At 44.3% G+C, this 20,952-nt stretch overlaps 1 long non-coding RNA gene across 2 annotated transcripts in view; it reads left to right on the top strand.

Moving 5' to 3' along the window:
- Positions 1-20,269, top strand: part of LOC120406574 — a 57,061-nt gene extending 36,792 nt beyond the window's left edge. Inside the window, exons 1-3 of one of the 2 annotated variants that reach the window (XR_005599368.1) lie at positions 10,587-10,601; positions 16,604-16,831; positions 18,824-20,269. This is a non-coding gene — a long non-coding RNA (uncharacterized LOC120406574). Of the gene's footprint in view, positions 1-10,586; positions 10,602-16,603; positions 16,832-18,823 lie in introns of those variants that run through there. The other variant, XR_005599367.1, reaches the window with a different exon arrangement.
- Positions 20,270-20,952: the final 683 nt, after the last annotated feature.

Raw genomic sequence — 20,952 nt, 5'->3', positions numbered from 1 at the left:
TGTTGAATGTCCTTCACTCCCTCAGGTCCATAGGGGCCTACTCCTGATTCATACACTGATGTCATTTCACTGACATTGGTGTTATCCCTGTGTAAAACTGGACTGAGATCCAGTTTAGCGCTTAAAGGAGGCGCTAAGCACATCACACATTCAGTCCTCTGATCCTTGAGTGGGGGATGTTTAGACCCAGCCACAATACATATAACTGGGAAAAAAAAAAAGATGTTTTCAGGGTGGAGGAGGAGAGTTAGAAAATACTTTTAGGGATATGCACCCTTGCAATTCTGCCCCCTGCTCCCCCAGCATTACACAAAACACATTTAAATCATGCCGTGAGTTAAAGGTCCTGCCACAGGGCGGTGGAACTGAGCAGGAATGACTTGAGGATACAATATGTTGTTCAGTGGGCCGTGCAAAAGGAAGGGAAAATAATCTACACAAGCAATGGGAAAGCCCCTAGGTATAGAGCCAGCACCCAAACAATGGCGCACTTAGCAAACAACGTAATTGTATAGACACACAAATGAAATAGCTTTTTCTACAAGGAAAAAGGAGACTGTCCACCTAGGGAATCATAATCCTCATGGAGGGAAGAGCAGATTGAGGGTTGTAGCCTTTCTGTGGGACTGATGCTATAGTCATTAGTCTATGGGTACATCTACACAGCAGGTGTGATTCCCAGCTCCGATAGATGTACATATGCTAGCACACCAATAGCAGTGTGGCCATGGTAGCATGGGCAGCTCTTCAAGCTCGTGGCATGAGTACAGTGCTGCTCAACTGTCCGGGTATGTACTTGGGTGGCTAGCCTGAGCCACCTGACATGCCATTGTGGCCACACTGCTGTTTTTAGCGTGCTAGCTGGAGCAGAGCTGGGAATGTCTGTTGGAGCTGGGACTCTCACCACCCAGCTGCTGTAAAGTTATACCCGAAGTTACAATCCCGATTGATTTCAGTGGTGAAAGATTGGGTCCTAGAAATACTGCTGTTGGAGCCAAGGCTCAGATCTTAGAGAGAGACGAATACTATACAGACTATGAAAACTGTAGAATTGGATGGTGTGTGTGTGTGTGTGTGTGTGTGTGTGTGTGTGTGTGTATATCAGAGACTTTCATGCCCTGCTTTCGATAAATGAAAATATTTTCCCCCAAGTTTTACAGCTCCTCAGTACATAGGAAAACTCATGGCTTTTTCTGTATAAAGTTTTCTTTGTTGTCTGGAAGTCTGGGTTTTTAGCTCTCTCATAAGCCTGTCACACTTATAAAATCTGCAGCTGCTCGATCCCTGTGGAAAATAAATGTGAATAGGTGAGCATGGAAACTACGTGTGTGAAACACAACAGCTCTCTAGTGCACCTGAATATGTAGAATAGGCCCAAATCTGGGCATCTTCCATCATGTGTGACTCTGTGAATCAACAGTACTGTCACCCCCAAGCGTTCAAAAATCTGAAGTCAGGCCCCAAACATCATGAGATTGTCTTTAAAATCATACATTTTAAAAAAAATCTTGGGTTTTCATTTACCTTCTGTTTCTTGAGCCTTTTAGGATTCACATTTTCAAGCTTTTCCCTGCAACTGAGGGCCAGAAACTTTTTTGTTTAATGAAAGCTGAGATTCCCATAATCACATGACTCCAGGAGCCAGGGCTTTAAGAATAACTCTAAACCTCTCAAAACTCATGATAAAATCATGAAGTGGCAAACTGAACCAGCTAATAGCTAAAGAAATAGATGAGTTTCAAGCGTTGTAGCCTAAAACCAAGTGAACAGAAGTGTTGCTCTTTCTGGAATGTCCTGAATGCTTTTTGAAAGGTACTTTGTGCCTTCAACTCCCATTTTCACTTTAATTATCTACAGCTTAGCCTGGGCCATACAGATGAAGGGCCATATTGTAATTTGGCAGTAGAATAAATTAACTGTATTCCACATTCTGTTATAACAATGATTAGATTAGTTCAGAATATTCTAACCCCACCTATCCCATCATGTGAGCTTTATTTCTTGGAAATCAAATGTTGCTTCAATGGATATATTATAATACATAAAATAAACATTTTAAACAATGAACACCAGGCCCTGGCTGGGTGAAATATGCAAACAATCTATCTTATGTTTAAAATGATTGTTTGGCTTTACCCTGTAGTGCAAGATCAGAAACAATTCAACTTTGACCTTGCAAAGGGATATCTTAGATTTGTTAATCCAAATAATGGAAGACTTGTCAAAGCAGCTGTGGATTTCTGTTCTAGATAAAATATCCTCAGCTGTCCTCTGTTGAGCTAGATGTGTTGATGGGACAATCACAGGAAACTGAATCCTCTTTTATTTTAAATCAATCCAATCATTTCACAAATGGGGTACATACGAACACATAAATATGAAATTCCTGGTGGCATTCATGGGTAGGATCAGGGCTGTCCTTACCCATACGCAAAGTACACAGTTGCGTAGGGCACCAGGAGATTTGGGGCACCAAATGTCCTGGTGCCCTGCACAGCTGTGTGCTGCTCCAGCTCTTCCCCAGGGCCTCTGCCCCGCCCATGCTCCACTCCCACCTCTTCACACCCATGTCCCGCCCCCTGCTCTGCCCTGCCCTGCCCTCACTCCCCTGAGGACTCCAGAAGGGTCAGGCCTGCACTCATCGGTAAGTAGTGCGACCAGGCCCCAGACTGCTCTGCTTCCCTGGCTCCCAGCTGTGCCACTGGCAAGTGCTGGGGGGCGGTTCCCCCTTCCCCCAAGCCTGGTAGCCAGCGGAGTGGAGCAGGCTGGGACTGGGTCACTCCACGTCCCGCAGGAAGCAGCCAGTCCCCCCCTGCTGCCCCTGTCCCTCACGGAGGCCTGGAGCCAGCCCCCCACCCCCTCCATGGAGCCCACCCCACAGAGGCCTGGGGCCCCACACAGCCTCCCCCATGGGGGGACTGCATAGGGCACCATAATAGCTAGGGACGGCCCTGGGTAGGATCATTCCAAAATGTCAGTGAGCTCTCATCGTTCAAGATCCTAGGATCAGTTGGGCATATCTCACCTAATCAATCCCCTACGGTCGCAAAGGTCTCAGGCAGTGGTGGCACCTTCTCTCCTCTTCTATGCCTGTGGCGTGCAGCAATTTTGTCTACTGAGCAAAATGCTTTAGTTTAACCCAAGCTTTTTGGGCTAAACTGAAGGGTAACTGGGTGAAATGTAATGGCCAGTGATAAACAATAGGTCAGATTAGATGACCTAATTTAATGGTACCTTCTAACCTCTATGAAAAGTTTATATGCAGGTGTGGCCCCATTTGGTGGGAGAGGAGGAGTGAGTGTCATACACAGACATTGTGACTTTGGAATGATTTTACTCATGAATGACGTAGGAAATTTCCTATGTTATGAGTTCATATGCACTCACAGGTTACAGAAGTACACAGCCATTATCCTGTCTTGGTGACCGCTCATGAATGAAGAGGAGAATTTACCTTCTGGTGAAGTGTGCCGTTTCCCCAGCCCAGTACTGAAGTAGTAGCTCTTTCCCAGTAAGTAGTCATCTTTGCCACTATCTGTAATACAGCCTGTGTATTTGTATATGTGGTAGGTACAGAGGAGATGTCCCCTGGCTTTTATAACACAGGAGCCAGACATCTGTGGGTCAGTGCCAGAAAAACATTCTGCACATGCAGCAGCTCTCAGTTCCTGCCTCCTCTGCTTTTCTAACCTTTCCCAGCCAAATTCAAGGATGAGATTCAAAGTGTCCATTATGTCACCAGTTATTTGGCAGCTGTAAACATTAGGGATCCAGTCATGTGAGGTGTTGAGTACCCTCAGCTCCCCCCTAAATTGAAATTCACTCCCACAGTTGCTCAGGGTGCAGGACTGGGCCCAATGTAAAAAGAAGATTCCAACCTAGGCCACTATTTCATTCAGACAAGTGGCCCTCTGTCCCAAAAACAAATCGAGTACCATTTAAAATAAACACACACATGTTTACACCATCACAGATAAATCCAGATCTTCCTTCTGAAGCAGTAGTCGATATTTCTTTTGCACTGGAACCAGCTTGTGTTTATTATTCAGTTCTTGGCACAGAATCATAGAACTGGTAGGGACTTCGAGAGGTCATCTAGTTCAGTCCCCAGCACTTGTGGCAGGAACAAGTACTATCTCTATATCCGAGAACTCCAGAACCACAGAAAGGATTTCAGGGAAGAACAACGGTAACTGGGACTGAAGTGATGGAAGACCCTGCACTAGACTAGAAAGATGTCACATATTCCTTTATATGCTCAATAACCAGTAGATACATATTCCTCTACTTCTGCAGCAATCTTTAAAACATACACTGTGTCTTTAGGCACAAAGGGTGGTATGTTCATGGCACCAGCCCAAGAGTGACCCCAGGAGGCGTGATTGAGAAACATCGTCTGAGGCACAATTCTCTGTCTGCTACTCCCTGGCTCTAGAGAGGTAGTAACTTGCTGCTGGTCCACATAAGCAGCAAACTGGAACACCTCCTGCACTGGCTCATCTGGGCTGGCTGGTGTGCTGGGAAGGGGAGAGACTGATATAAAGGCTCCACCCATTTTCCATCCCAGTGGGCCGATGGAACATGCAAGAGAAATTCTTACTCCTCCTTACCCAGTTGCACATGCCTGAAGCCAGATCATGTATTTGAAACCGCATTAGGGCTAGATTATGAGAGAGAGAGAGAGAGAGTATGTGATGCTGCATCAAGTACCTGAGCCTGTTTGTAATTCCACATCCGAAACCTGGATATTTTACCTGGGTATTAGGATCCCAATATTTAAACAAACAGATTATATAAGAGGAAAGATGAAAAGAATCAATGTATATTTTTGGCTCGGAAACCACTATGGGGAAGCGGGTCTGATAACAATCTACAAGTATATGAAGCATATGAAAATGGAGGAGAAGAGATGTTCAAGGTAGAACATGGGGATATAACTAGGATTCATGACATTAAATTAAGAAAGAGAAAATGTAGCCAAACATCAGGAGAAACTCCTTGGTGGTGAACTACAATAGGCTATGGTTATGGGGGGGAAAAAACCAAATGAATTGGTGGGAGCTCAAATGCTTGGGACATTTAATACTAGACTGGACAGAGCACTGCACAATGTGCTGTAGGGACACTCTTCCAATGGCAGTGAGGGTGGAAGATCTAACAGGTCTCTGTTTGACTTTGTCTATGTGCAATTTTTTTTAGGTGGTCTCTTAAGCAATGTCTTGCTCTCAGCCTAGCTCAGCTATGCATTGTTCAGTCCTGCAGAGGGCAGGTCTGCACAGGACATAATGCCTTTGCTGTGCCCGTCGCCTATGCATAGAAACCAATACTCTTTCTTTTCACAGTTGCTGATTTGTGAGCAAAGATGAGAACAATTTAATGTCACACGCTTGGTATTTCTGTCATCTTGGACCCTTACTCCCTCTTTATCCTTAATTTGGCCTCCTCCTTGAAACTGAAAGCAGGGGCTGAACAATGGCGGCTTTTATGGGGGCTGGCGGTGGCAGATTGGAATGAGGCACTGTAACAACTGCTGCAGGGGCCTGGGTTGTGGCCTACCATTGTCTGCACAATAATGTAGCCCTAATATGGCTGCTCATTAACCAGTTTGCTGCTGTGCCTCATTATTTTCTGAAGTGGATGCTTTAATCATGCCTGGTTGTGCTGAAAAAGCATTGTCTGGTGGGGGCGAGGATACGTGGTATTGGAATGGAAGTCGTAAATAGATTTCCTAAAGGAGAAATCTCTCCATCTTAGATCCAATTTTGGGTCCATGGATCCAAGTCAAACCCTTTACACTCCCCCCTCGCAGCTAGCATTCACCAAGACTGTTGCTCTGGTTTAACTACAACATTTCAGGCATAAGTGTGTATATGCATATCCTCTGGGCCTACATTTGGAAGCTGCTCTTTGTTGGTAACTGCTAGCCAAAATTTTCATACATGGATATTTAAAGTTAAGTTCTTCAAATATGTAGGGACACATATTAATTGCACTCTAGTAGCTCCTCAAAGCCTCAGTCAGCACCAGAGCTCCTTTGTTCTAAGTGCTAGACAACCAGGGGATAGAACAACCCCTGCCACAGAGAGTTCATCATCTGGCAAAATGACAGGACACCACGGGTGGCAGTGGGGAAGAATGAGTGGAGGGCCATGGTAACAGTAACATCCCTGATTCAGCAAGGTGCATTCGCATTCTAACTTGAAGCATGTGAGTCATCCCCTTGAAGTCAATGGCATTATTCACATACTTAAAGTGAGGCATGTGCTTAAGTGCTTTGCTGAATCAGGGTCCAAATGCTCACATTATGCTTAATAAACCACTCTCCAAGCTTTTCACCTGTCTACTGTAAATAAAAAATGGCCTGATTTGCAAGGGTGGTCAGCACCTTCAGCTCTCATTGACTTTCCTGGCACTTGTGGGTGCTGGGGCCCAGCACTACTGAAAATTAGGCCATTTATATTTAGGGGGCACCCAGCCGTGAGACTATTGGCCTCTGTTTCACTGTCGTCTTTACCTTCCAGTGTACAGTAGGAGCGGCCTTAGTTTAGCAGGCAAGCTTTTTATCAAGCCAGGCACCGGGGAAATTAATTAAATCTAACAGAAGCCACCTTTTTCTGCAGCCCCTTCACAATTTAAATCTGCAGGGTGAAGTAATTAAATGTTATAGAAGTTGCAGCTTATTAAATGACAATGTATGGTTTTGAATACAGTAGGGATAAGCATTAATAAGGCATCGGGGGGCCTAGTCTGAGGGAGCCATGGGAACCAGCAGCCCCTAAATTATTATCCCAGCTCTGACTTTGATGCATTCTCTAGCTGAGGACAAGTCACTTAAGTTCTCTGCCTTGCTTTCCCCATCTCCAATTTGGGGATAATAATTACTTGCATACCTCACATGGGGTGTTGGGAGGATTTGTGAATGTGTGAAGAGTGCTTTGAAGATGAAACATCACATCAATAATAGTATTATCCCTCGATAATGAAATGATTGTGTGTGTGCGTCACATATGCCATGACAAACAATGAGTTATAGTGTGGCAGCCTCTCGTGATAGACGCATAAACATCATGTGAGATTTTCACAAATACCTCTTTTCTGCAGGGATCTAATCTGTCACCCTTACTGCTTAATGTTATTTGTCATGCATATGTCATGTCATAAACATACCACACTGAGATCCCACAACAGGGGTTTGTTGAAAACCTACATTCTTATCAGACTCCCTTGCTGGTATTGTAACCCTTGTTTCCCGCGTTTGATTTTGTTAATTATTATCTGGTGAAATTCACTTCTATGCCAGAGGACCAGCAAAAGTCCCGTTGGTCTGAAGAGGATCAGAGACTTCATGCAGGCCCTCTGTGGGGGGTGGGGGGTGTCTGATCTATCTTATGCTTTTTCCAATCAAGAATATTTCACACATACCAAAAAAAAAAGTCAGGTGACAAAAGGTTGAAGATGTGAATCTGATACACAGAGAAATGTCAATTGTGTTAGAGAAGGTTCAGACATGTTAGTGATCAAAATAACTGAAGAAGACTCGGGAAGGAGGAGAAATTAGAAAAACTGGTAATGGGACACAGATCATAGACCTCTAAGTCAGCAGTTAGAATACAAACCAAGAAAGGTTGGTAGGTAAGGAAAGCTCTCATCCTCTGACGGTTGGTGGTTTTCGTGAAATGGGTCAAGGGGTCTCAACCCAGTTCCTAGCAGACAGGTGTCCACACCACAATAACCCCCATCACAGATGTCACCATGGTTGGCAGCCTTAGCAGAGAGACCAATGGCTGAATAGGCAATAGAAACTGAAAGGTTGTGGAAACTGAACTTTACTCTCATTTTCTGAGCCACAGTTCCTCTTGGAGCTCCTCTTGGGCGTGCAGCTCCACACTGCACCCTTGATGGGCTGGGCAAAGTCTGGCCATTTATATATGACAGGCCTCTTAGTCTTTTTGTGCCATTCAACCTGGTTTGTAAATTGGAGACGAGCCTTGTTTTTAGACAAGGGAACCACTGGCTTTTTGGCATGAAGGTCGTAGAGCCTCCCACTGGGGCTAAATCTTGTATGTCTCGCTCATGTGAATAAGTTCACTGTCTGCAGCATGTGTCCCTTGCTGTGGAGTGAAAGGGAGAGGTGGCTTCCCACAACTCTGATAATGGGCGAAATCCTGCCTCAGCCAAGTCAATGGCAAAACTCCATCTTACTTCACTGGGGCCAGGAGTTCACCCTTGTGTCACTCTTGCCCTCCAATAAACAGCATAGTGTGAAAAACCAGGTTTTTTGCCTGAGCACAGTTGCATATTATCAGGATTAAGTTTACACTCTGAATACTTTTGTACAGCATAAAGGGAAAGGGATAGCGATACCTGAGCATAACAGTGTCTTCTGGGCCGGATTCTCAGTTTATGTAAATCAGCATAGCTCCATGGAAGAGCTTAATAGAGCTATGCTGACTTATGTCTGCCAAGGGTCTGACCGCAGGGTTTTACTAGCTGATAGGATTCCAGCACTGCAACCATAACTGGCTGGGACTTCACATGTGATTTTTACATAAAACAACTTTTTCAAATTCAGACTTTCCAATAAAAAAGCCACTGTTGGCACAAATAATCCCACTTCTCTCATTTGCATAAACTCTAGGAAGCTGGATAGCAGAGGAAATAAGCAATAACAGCAATATAAATGGGCCCTAAAGTGAAGCAAGAGTATAAATTACAACGCAGCAATTCAATCTATCAGGCTCAGTTTACACTGGTGGTAAAAATAAAAGAAGAGCCATTATGTCTTTAGAAAAGCTTGACCTTCAGTGTTACTGAAGACATAGGGGGCTCTATGCCAGGGGAAATAGACTTTCTGTACATTATTATTATTTAAGGGGTTTTGCTAGGGCTCATATACACTCATCCTTTGCATTTACTTCTGGAACTAGAGAAGAAGAGGACATATAACAAATGAATATGTGTAACCCAGCAGCCCCGGCTGGCCCTCTTCCCAATATATTTTGCCTGACAAACAGTTTATCCCTGACTATAGTGAATTTTGCATTCCTCCAAAGTTACCATTAATCATGGAAAAACCCAAGTTGTGCTAGCATAGCGTGAGCTCTATGAACGGCTCCTTTGATGAGAATGTTTTTACATGCCTGGAGGGATTTAGCATTTTGGACCTCCTTGGCAGTGGGTAGCTTGTGGGTCTGCTTTCATCGCTGTGTATCAAACTGTGGAGATTTATACTGGGGGGCGTTTGAAATGAGAAGGTGTCTAGTGCTTGTAGCTGCAAATCCTGTGCTCCTTTCACAGCATTTGTAGTGTGGCCCAGTGTACTAAATATCTGTTTTCAACAGTCTAGAGAGTGAATTGAGAAGGAAAGAAAGAAAGGAAAGCAGATGCCAGGGTTTCAGTGTGGAAATGTTTAGACAAGTAACACTGAGTAGTCAAGCAATTACGTTTCTTATAAGTCCATAAACTGAAGATAGCAGGGTATGTCTACACTGCAATAAAACACCTGCATTTGACCCATGTCAACTGTCTCCGCTTCAGGGGGCTCGGGCTGCGCAATGAAGATGTTCCAGCTCAGGCCTGAGTTCTGGGACGCTCCCCCCTCACAGGGTCCCAGAGCCCAGGCTCCAGCCTGAGGCCAGATGTCTATGCTGCAACTTTATAGACGTGCAGCCCAAGCCCTGGGAGACTGAGTCAGCTGACACGGGCCAGACGCAGGTGTTTTATTGCAATATAGACATAACCACTGCGTCTCTGATTATAAGAATCAGTTGCCTCAGCGATTAGATAAATATCGAGCTATGAGCCTTTTCCCAAATATACAATAAAGATACTTATAATGCATGGAAATACGGAACCATACAATGTATTACTATTCATAATTACAATATTTATAGGGCACTCATCACCGTGGCATCTTGGCAGACTTTTTACATAGCTTGGGTTGTTGCCGTATTGATAGATTTTTAGGGTCAGAAGGAACCATTATGATTACTTAACCTGGCCTCCTGCATAACACTGGCCGTTAAACCTCACTCAGTGATTACTGCATTGAGCTCAATAACTCTTAGGGCTTGTCTACACTTAAAATACTGCAGGCAGCTGCATCTCTGTAGTGCTTCGGTGTAAACACCACCCACACCTATGGGAGGGGTTTTCCTTTGGCATAGTTAATCCATCTCCCTGAGAGGTGGTAACTAGGATGACAGAAGAATTCTTCCAACAGGGGTTCGGTTGGCTTAATTTTGTTGCTCAAGGGTGTGGATTTTTCATGCCCTGGAGCAGCGTAGCTGGGGTCGACCTAACTTTTTAGTGTTGACCAGGCCTTAACTGAACTATAACATGTCTTTTTAGAAAGACACCCAATGCTGATTGAAAAGTGATGAGTGATGGAGAGGTCACCAATACTTGCTAATGCTTAATTCCGCTCTCTGTTAAAAAATGTGCAACTTATTTCTAATTTGAATTTGTCTAACTTCAATTTCCAGCCAACAAAACTGATTATGCCTTTGTCTTCTAGATTTAAGAGCTCTCTACTAGCAGATATTGTCTCCCTGTGTAGGTACTTATAACCTGTGATCAAGGTACCTCTTAAACTTATTAAGGTAAAGTAAGTTCTTAAAGTATTGCAACTTCAAAGGAGGTAGTTAAATAAATAGTGCAGAAATGCAAAGAACCTACAGGCTAAATGCCAAGGATTCCAGAGGATGGTCTGGACCAAAAAGCATGTCTGATAATGCTTTCTAAATGTGGTCGGAGTCAGTTTTAAACATATTTCTAGTGGGAACAAATTATAAGCATCCTGAATGTGCAACCCTTACTGTCTTTGGCGAGTACTTACTCGCGCAGGTAGCCCCATTCACTTCAGTACATTGTGACCCATGGTACATAAGTAGCAGGTCATAAAGCCCCTGCGTGGGCTATTCCCATCGCAGACCACAGTGCGGGGAATAAATAGTCTTCACAGAGCCACATATGGGGGTTTGGAGTGTGCAGGGCCTTAACTCCAGCCAGCAGCAAAGCAGCAGCCAGTGCGACTGAGCCAGTACAGAGTGGAAGTAAGCTGTGCCAAGGAAAGGGATGGGACAACTTACTTTCTCCCTGGAGCAATGGAAGACCAGACACCAAACCGTGACTCTCTAAATCATAATTATGTCCCAGGGCTGGTGCAGGGCAGCAAAGCTACAAGGTGTCCCTTACAGAAGGTAACTCCTCAATTGATCCCTAAGTGATTATTGGAAATGAATCCCTTGAACAGGAAATAATAAATAAAAAATGGAGATATACCTATCTCCTAGAACTGGAAGGGACCTTGAAAGGTCATTGAGTCCAGCCCCCTGCCTTCACTAGTAGGACCAAGTACTGATTTTTGCCCCAGATCCCTAAGTGGCCCCCTCAAGGATTGAACTCACAACCTGGGGTTTAGCAGGGATATGCTCAAATCACTGAGCTAGCCCTCCCCCCTAGGAGTTTATAATCACCTAAGGTGGAATTCTGGCCCCCTTAGAGTCAATGAGAGTTTTGCTATTGATTTCAGTAGGGCCAGAATTTCACCCGAAGTGATGTTTTGGTGGGTGAGGCAGTATGCATCAAGGGAAGTGATGGTGAATGAGAAAGGGTTATTCAACAAAGGAGAACAACCTGGCTCCCCTAGCTGTTCGTTTCCGGGGATTTGGGGTTTCTTCTTACTTAAAGTGTTGAATTTTTGCAAAGAAAGTACTATGGGTTTGGAGTATGAGATGAAATTAATTGAAACATATTTGTAACTTTACCTCTGTTTCAACCAGATTTTGTGTTTGTGAAGGTCTGGATATGACAAGCATTGCAGAATATTACTTTAACCAAGTCAGAAATGAAAACAATCTTTCTAAACAGAACCATCTAAACAGCTTTTCCTGTGGTGAATTTCAGGCCCCAATTGTAATGGCTTTAACAGTAAAACCTAGCTCCTATATGATGCTCTTCTTCCATAGACCTGTAAATATTTTACAGAGAAGATAAGTATCAGGGGAACTGAGACACAATGTGCTTGCCTAACATTGCTTAGTAAGCTTCTGGCAGAGACAAAACTAGAACCCAGATCTTTTCACTCCTCGCCTGGGGCCCTATTCATCACAACACTTAGGGTAGGTCTATACTCACCGTCCGGGTCAACGCGGTGAGTTCGACTTCTCGGAGTTCGAACTATCGCATCTAATCAAGACGCGATAGTTCGAACTCCCCGCGCGCTCCGGTCGACTCCGGAACTCCACCACCGCGAACGGCGGTGGCGGAGTCGACCTTGGAGCCGTGGAGTTCGACCCCGCCGTGTCTGGACGGGTAAGTCAGTTGAACTAGGGTACATCGAGTTCAGCTACGCTATTCACATAGCTGAACTTGCGTACCCTAGTTCAACCCCCCTCTTAGTGTAGACCAGGCCTTAGACTCCCATTTTGAAGGAGCTAGGATGACGTTGTGTGATGGTGCGTCTAGTCTGTTGAACTAAGGGAGTCATTTGCAATGTGATAGATGAGGGCCATAAACAGAAACCTACATGAATATTCCTTAACAGAACTTTCTTCAGCTTGGTGAAGAATGTATCATCACCTGCCATAAGTGCAGGAAGAGGGGAAAATGCACAGCTTGTTGCTGTAGCCTGCAGAAACAATACTGTTCCCTTTTCATAGTCACTCTGCTAGGGGGCAAAGGTCTCCGTTCCAGTTAACAGAGCTCCAGGTCGGTCATGGTTTCCTCAATAAAGAGAACATGTGACAGGAATAACAGAAATGGTATTTATTAGAGGTTATCAGACAAAACAAAGAAGCCGTTGTGTATGCCAAGTAAAATGTTGGTGGGTCAAATCCTGCAGTCCTGGTCTTGCCTATTATCAGGAATCCCCCATCCCATGGGAATAAAGCTTAACAGAGCCCTCCCCCCCCCAAAAGTCATCTTGAAAAAACAAGGGCAGTCCTTGAGGTATCCATTTCCACTGGATTTAAGCCTGGAAGATGCACCAAGGCACTCGAGTCTTGTCAATTCCAGGGCGCATAGCAGATTGGAATTGGCATTGCTTTATTCTTTTCATTGTATTAAAGAGCTGGTATTGCAGCTCTGTAGAAAAGCAGGAAAGAGTGTAACGTCCAGTAGGGCTACCAAATAATTTAATCACCTGTTCGGTGCTATTGTGTTGGTATTTAACTGCAGGTGACTCGATTTTTGTCTGTGCCATTGAAATGTCTCATATCTAGCGGAAAATCTACACCAGTTTTAAATCCCCCAACTTCAACTGTCTGCAACAGAGCGACTATGACAAACCAGAGCTCAGGAAGCTGGAAATGCAATTTGAATGGTAGTATCAAATTTGCTGCAAATGAGCAACTGTCAGAATGCCATCCTAGAAGTACATCAGTACTTTTTTACACCAGGCTCCTCAACAGAAAGAGACTAGTGGTTTTAATAGCATTGAGAATGTCCTTGGGGCATAATAAAGGCCCAGAATCATTATATTCTATTGATGTACCCTTCATTCCAAAGATAGCTAAGAACATTTTGAAGTTGACTGAACTCGGTGTGAATGAAAATAGGTTGTTCAGGTCTATTTTTACCATGAATTCTCCTTCATTCATTTTTCTAAATGTGTATTTTATATTGTATATGTGTGGGTGTATATACAGTCTGCCCACACACACCCATTCACATATCTTCGCCTGGGCCTCCATCTCAGGCACTGCCTCCTAAATCTTAATAATCATAGAAGATTAGGATTGGAAGAGCCTCTGGAGGTCATCTAGTCCAGCCCCCTGCTCAAAGCAGGACCAGCCCCAGCCAGGGATTTGTCAAGCCGGGTCTTAAAAACCTCTAAGGATGGAGATTCCACCACCTCCCTAGGTAACCCATTCCAGTGCTTCACCACCCTCCTAGTGAAATAGTGTTTCCTAGTATCCAACCTAGACCTCCTGCACTGCAACTTGAGACCATTACTCCTTGTTCTGTCATCTGCCACCACTGAGAACAGCCTAGCTCAGAAGTGGGCAAACTATGGCCCGCGGGCCACATCCAGCTTGCGGGACCCTCCTGCCTGGCCCCTGAGCTCCTGGCCCAGGAGGTTAGCCCCCTCCCCTGCAGCCTCCACTCACTGCGTCACTGGTGCAATCCTCTGGGTGGCGGGGCTACGAGCTCCTGCCAGGCAGCGCGGCTGCAGAGCCATGGCCTGCCCCAGTGTGCTGTGCGGTGGCATGGCTGGCTCCAGCCAGGTGGCACAGCTGTCTGTCCTGATGCTCTGGGCAGCACGGCTGTAGCGCCACCAGCCACCAGTGCTCCAGGCAGCGGGCAGGGAGCCAGAGGATTGGATAGGGGGTAGGGGAGTTTGGGGTGGTGGTCAGGGGGTGGGGGTATCGATAGGGGTCAGGGAACAGGGGGGTTGAATGGGGGAAGGAGTCCCAGGGGGGCAGTCAGGAAGGAGGGAGGGTTGATGGGGTGGCGGGGGGAATTTGGGGCAGGATTTTGGGGGGCGGGCAGGGGACAGGGAGAAGGGGTGGTTGGATGGGGCACAGGGGCAGTCAGGAATGAGAGATGGGGTTGTATGGGGTGGTGGGGGGCATTCAGGGGTGGGAGGTCCAGGGGCGGTCAGGGAACAGTGCTGAATAGAGGGGAATAATCACTTCCCTCGATCTGCTGACAGTGCTCCTACTAATGCAGCCCAATATGCCATTAGCCTTCTTGGCAACAAGGGCACACTGTTGACTCATATCCAGCTTCTTGTCCACTGTATTCCCCAGCTCCTTTTCTGCAGAGCTGCCGCTTAGCCAGTCGGTCCCCAGCCTGTAGCTGTGCATGGGATTCTTCCATCCTAAGTGCAGGACTGTGCACTTGTCCTCATTGAAGCTCATCAGATTTCTTTTAGCCCAATCCTCCAATTTGTCTAGGTCACTCTGGACCCTATCTCTACCCTCCAGCGTATCTACCTCTCCCCCCAGCTTAGTGTCATCTGTGAACTTGCTGAGGGTGCAGTCCATCCCATCATCCAGATCATTAATGAAGATATTAAACAAAACCAGCCCCAGGACAGACCCCTGGGGCACTCTGCTTGATACCGGCTGCCAACTAGACATCGAGCCATTGATCACTACCCACTGAGCCCGACGATCTAGTCAGCTTTCTATCCATCTTATAGTCCATTCATCCAGTCTATACTTTTTTAACTTGCTGGCAAGAATACTGTAACTAAAATACAATAAATATACAGATAGAATACAAGTAAACAAAAGTAAACTAGCAAGAAGTACATGCAACAAATGGGCCAAATTCTGATCTCAGTTTACCCCAATGTAAACCCAGAGTCTGTATTTATGCTGCTGAGACTTAAGAGTTGGGCCCAGCATATTTTAACAGAAACTGAAGATAAGCAAATTAGAGAAAAGATAATGTGAAATGACTGCTTTGGGATTAATTTAATTTCAAAGTCCACAACAGAAAAGTATTCTTATGTTGGAAGAATTTGCAAAGGGAAAGCATTTGATTTTTTAAAGAAGTATTTAAATGCAAAAGTATATTAGAAGTAATACCACAACTTGTAGTTTAATGGAGACTCAATATAAGATATTATCCAGATGTTTATATATTAACAAAGTTACAGTCTATGAAACTGTTGCTACATAAACAGCACTGAAGAATCTATACGTGTGAAAATATTGATAGATATTGCCATAGTGGTTCAGACCAATGGTCTATCTAGGCATTTATGGGTTGTGAAGTCTTCATCAAACCTATAATAGTAAAAGTTTAGCTTATGACCTCAACCAGGAGAGGTTATATCCTTTCCAGAGCTTCTGTTTCTATTTAATAGTTACTCCTGCATATTCTTGTTTTGATATCTCTGCATGATGAGGACAATGCTATTTTCTTTCTCCCCATGCCTTGTTTGTCTTGTCCAGTTAAGCTGTAAACTCTTCAGGGTAGGGATTGCCTTTGCTATATGTCCCTTCAGTGCATATCAAAATGGGGTCTTGATCTCAGCTGGGGCCTCAGAGGGTATGTCTTTGCTCCAATTAGACACCTGCAACTGGCCTGTGCCCGCTGACTCTGGCTAAGGGGCTATTTAACTGTAGTGTAAACTTTCAGGCTTGGGCTAGAATCTGGTCTCTGGGACCCTCCCCCCTCACAGGGGTTCAGTCTTGAGCTCAAATGATTACACTGCAATTAAAGAGCCCCATAGCCCCTTGAGCCCAAGTCATCTGGCGTGGGCCAGCTGCAGATGTCTAATAGCAGTGCAGATATACCCTTAGTGCTGTTGTAGGAATAATAATTATTGATGCAATGAGATCAGACACTGAACATCTAAGTCATCTAAAGGGGAAAAAATGAGTCATTTCAAGGTATGATAGGTACATAAAAAGGGTAACCAATTCTAGATCCTCCTCTCTGCCCAGGATGCATAAACCCACAGTGAGAGCCCTGGGGATGCCAGGTGATCACTAAGGTCTTCACCCTACAACTAATTCCATTTGGGTGGACTCTTGTGCTCAGTCAGTCAGTCAGTAGCAAGATCAGGGGCTTAATTTTGTTTTATGTAATTTGGCTATAAATACATTTATAGTCTCCCACACGCTTTTTTCTTTTTTGCCTTCAGACTTTTTGTAGGTCACAGATGAAATTAGGCTCTCAGTTTTAGCAGTAAAAAAAAAAACAGGAGTACTTTAAACCTGGAATAGCTCCAGCAACGTCATTAGTAATGGATAGAGCCTGCACCATTAAAGTGAATGGGAGAATTGCTACTGACTGCAGGAGCAGGCCCAATATGAATACATGAGAGCAAGCGAAGAAGAATTGGATTATCCAGGTGCTGAGTAACACACAGGTGGGAGCTCACATGATTAATAATAACTAATAAAATGCTGAAATTGACCAAACTCATGGTATGTTAAGAGTATGGAGGTCTCGAAAGAAACAAAAAAGCGTAATTCCATCTAACCATAGCCGCAGATCTGGTTAGAGCTAGTCAAATAATATTTGTCAATTATTTAATGTTGATGTTTTTTTCTAATAAATTGATGAATGCATTTTTTTCACTATTTGCCTACTTCTAATTCAGGTAAGAAATGGAGCCCATCAGGTCTGAAACCAGAAGTACAAGTTCCCCCCGTTGCATTTTTGTGTGAGTAGGAGCAGAGTAAATGAAATACTCTTTGGTTGGCTCAAATCGGTGCCTGCCTCTCTGCTCTGAAGCCATACTAGGCCACACTGCCAACTTCTTGTATTTGTATTTTATTGTATTTGTTTATTTTACAAGTTAATCTTAATTCTTTAGTCTAAAGCTGCCCAGTTAACCCTACAGTCCCTATTGGGCTTGTGAAGATCAGGAGATATCTACAGAACTCTGACTGCCCTTCAAGCCCTGCTGTGGCTCCTGTCAGCCTAGCTTTCACAGCCCTCAATGGCTCTTCTAATGCCTTCAGGCGGGTGGAGCCTATGAGAGATGCCGGGGTGAATGAAGAGACTAGTTCGTCATACATTTTACCAAGCACACCCAGAAACACTCAATAGCAATTGATATGATAGTTGCAGCAAGGTTGGAGAGGACGTAGAGTAGCAGAGGAAACCATTTGCATCAGATTGAAGGGTCATCCAGAGTTCAGTATGGTATAGATTCAGAGCCAGTTCGTGGCCTATCCAGAACACACAGGGGAGAAGATGGGTGTAAAGTGTTTCCTTGATTCCCTGCTCTGGCTCACTCCACTATGGACAGCAGCATGCAGGGGAGAATGGACTGTGTGAAACTGCTACATCCCCCATCCACATGCCACATGCATGTAGGCAGAAAGAAACAATCGATGGACAGAGCCTTGACTCTATCTCCGCTCCCTCTCCCCACCCCCACCCCCCAACATGCCAGCCAGCGCAGTCACAGCAGTGTGCTGGAAGGATGTAAATTGCACCAGGTATAGGGCTGGGGTAGGGTATATCCCTCTGGAGTTGGTGGGGGAGTTGTTCTGGACAACCCAGGAGGTCTGAGTCACAATCTGCTTTCTGGGCTGCTCCTGGAAGCCACAACTGAGTTCTAATCAGAGAGGAATCATGAGAATTTGTTCCAAATGATCCATAAGGAAGAAGACACTTTATTGGAACCCTTTGTCCAACGACTGGAAATTGAACCAAATGTTTTGACGTAGAAACACGACTGACAGCTACATCCTATTTATGGAAAACCTTTCTCCTCCTCTAATGTATTCGTAGGAAGATGTGCTCTGTGGCCTACTGCCAAGGCTTTCAAAACAGGTGCTTAGCTTTAGGCACTCAAGCAATCCCACTGACTTCAGTGGGGCTATTCACATGCTTAAATTTAGGCATGTGCTTAGGTATGTTACTGACTCAGAGCCCTAATCCTAATATAGGCATATAAATGACTTGCTTTTCCAAAATCCTGAGCACCCAGCAGCTCTTATTGATTCCAGTGGGGGCTGCTGAATGCTCAGCACTTTGGAAAATCAGATCACTGATTTAGGTGCCTAAATATGTACTTGGAAGGCTAACTTTAGGCACTGTAAACTTTAGGGCTGTATAAATACAGTGGACTAAATTCTGCTTGAAATCCAGAGTAAATCCATGAAGTCAATTGAAGTACCCTGAATTTCAAACTGGAGTGTAGCTGAGAGTAGAATATGTCCCCTAAAGTAAGCAGATAACAGCAGATTATGAAAACAGACCATGCTGATGGAAACGATGAGATACAATAGTAAACTGAGGGATGGGTTTTCTGCTTTTGAGAGAGGGAGATTTTTCCACTGAGGGCAGGAAAGTTGTAATATTTCATGTATTTCTTCATTGTTCCTGTTTTTCATTTCGTTGAAAGGATCAAGAGTCCTGCTGAAAAGACCAAGAGGAAGTCTGACAAAAACTAATGACCTGATCCATACACGGAGCCCTTGTTGACTTGAACTGACAGCAGCTGAGCGTAGAGTTACTAAGAACAGAAAATGTAGTTGGGGGGGATGTTGTCATCGTATGCATCCATAAAGCACCATACATGTGACTTAACAATAACTCCAGCAGCTGAAATGGTTCCGGCTCTATCTATGTACTTACATGACTTCCATCACTGTTGCATCTAAGCACCTAACTTCCTATAGTCCCAGAATATACAGGTTTTGTCTGGGTAGTCTGTGTAGTGCTTGCTGCCCTGACCCCTCAGTCTTGGGGGCTGCTCTTGTCCACAGCTCTGAAGCAAGTAGCTGAGAGGATATTCCATAGCCAGATCCCACAGCTGTGGCATTGCAGGCCCGGGTCCTGGGGTAATAGAGACTGTGCAGTTGATGCATTTGATCTCTGGAGAGGAAGGAGTAAATGCTGGATGCATGGCACCCTGTGCCAGCTGGCTTGGGAGGAGCAACATTGGCTTTGATTGTGCAAGCAGGTGCCCACTTCCCCTCCTCATCTAATGGAGAGAGCTAGGGAACAGCTGTAAGCAGAGCAAAGTTAAAAAAATAGAGGGAAATAGGGATTAAAAAATAACTGGCTTGTCTGGCACGGGGAACTTGACATGTTTTTCATCTAAATTAAAGAGAAAGTTGTGCTGTTGTTTTTCTGTCTGAAACAATTGGCTAATACAAGAGCTGCACATTTTCGAGAAGTGAGAACAAGCCATATGTCTTCCATAAAAACATACTGATACAGTTGAGCCTGCAATGTAAGCTCTGTGGTAAATCATTTTTCTCACATGCCATGGTTAAAGCAAGCAATATTTTTATTTGCCAAAATGTATTTACAGCATTGTATTATCATTCATCTCTGTCAGTTTTGCATTTGTTATCATTGACACATGGTAAAGTAGTTTCAATTATCTCTGAGCGCAAGAACTGAGAATTTTTTCTATTCAACACAGTCTAGTTCACTTCCAGTATCTAAGCTACCATAATACAAATGTTACTGAAGGTTCCTTTTTTTCCTTTTTAGTTCATAATAAAGGCAGCTCACTTGAGCAAATAGTTCCTTTGAAATGCTAAAATCCTTCTCAGATGTGTTTTTTGTTAGATCAGCTGCACTGTTAAAATACTTTTTCTTTTCCCTTTAGCTTGAATGCAGAATAACACTTATTAGCCATATGGACACAAAGTAGCTCATCCACTGAAGACAACTGAATTAAAGCTTCATGTGGAAAGATGAATTAACTGTGATGCAGGATGTAAAAACCGCAATTATATTAAGTGACTGTTTTTACTCTTTCACTTCTTATGCAACACAATCTTTGGGGGAAAAAAAAGTAAAAACAGCATCCACAAACATTCACAGTCATACTTGTCCAAGCTCATTAAAGTCTGTGGGAAGAATATGTAAAGGAAAGTGGATCAAAAATACAGGATGAAACATAAACCTGTGTTTATTTCTGTTTGTACAGCACCTAGCACAGTGGGGTCCTGGACCATGACTGTGGGTTGCGGGTGCTATGGTACTGCAAATAGTAAAACCTGTGGCACAGAGAGTACTTTGAAAAGAATTATATTTGTGTGTATTTCCATTCCAGTTAGTTTGTTTCAGGATTCAACATGTTTTGGTCGTATTTAGCACTTGAGAGCCAGAATTTCAAGAGCTGAGCTCCCGTTTGGACCCTAAGTAGAGATATATCTTTCATCCCGAATTAGCCCAGGTGATCGGCACCAGGGCCTGAGTACGTGGGTTAGCCTCGCTCTGTAAAGCCATACCTTGTCACTGGGTCCTCACTGGTGCTGCACTCCCCAGTGTGTGGCACCAGGACTTCATGCTTCTTTGTGCTGTGATAAACTGAGACACTTTATGATTATTTTCCAGTGAATTGTGGGAGAATTTCTGTCTTTCTGGGCACACAGGGGAATTGTAGGAAGGCTTTGGAGAACTATCAACATTCAAGTGATAACCTGCATCCTCTTTGCAAAGTGGGCAGCTTACCAGCTCTGAATAAAAGCTAGCCTGGCTTGGAAGTACTATTAACTCAAGTGAGAGGTTTTT

The sequence above is a fragment of the Mauremys reevesii genome, linkage group 5 (genome assembly GCF_016161935.1).
Source record: "Mauremys reevesii isolate NIE-2019 linkage group 5, ASM1616193v1, whole genome shotgun sequence".
Classification (NCBI taxonomy): Eukaryota; Metazoa; Chordata; order Testudines; family Geoemydidae; genus Mauremys; species Mauremys reevesii.
This window is presented reverse-complemented; position numbering and strand designations above follow the sequence as displayed.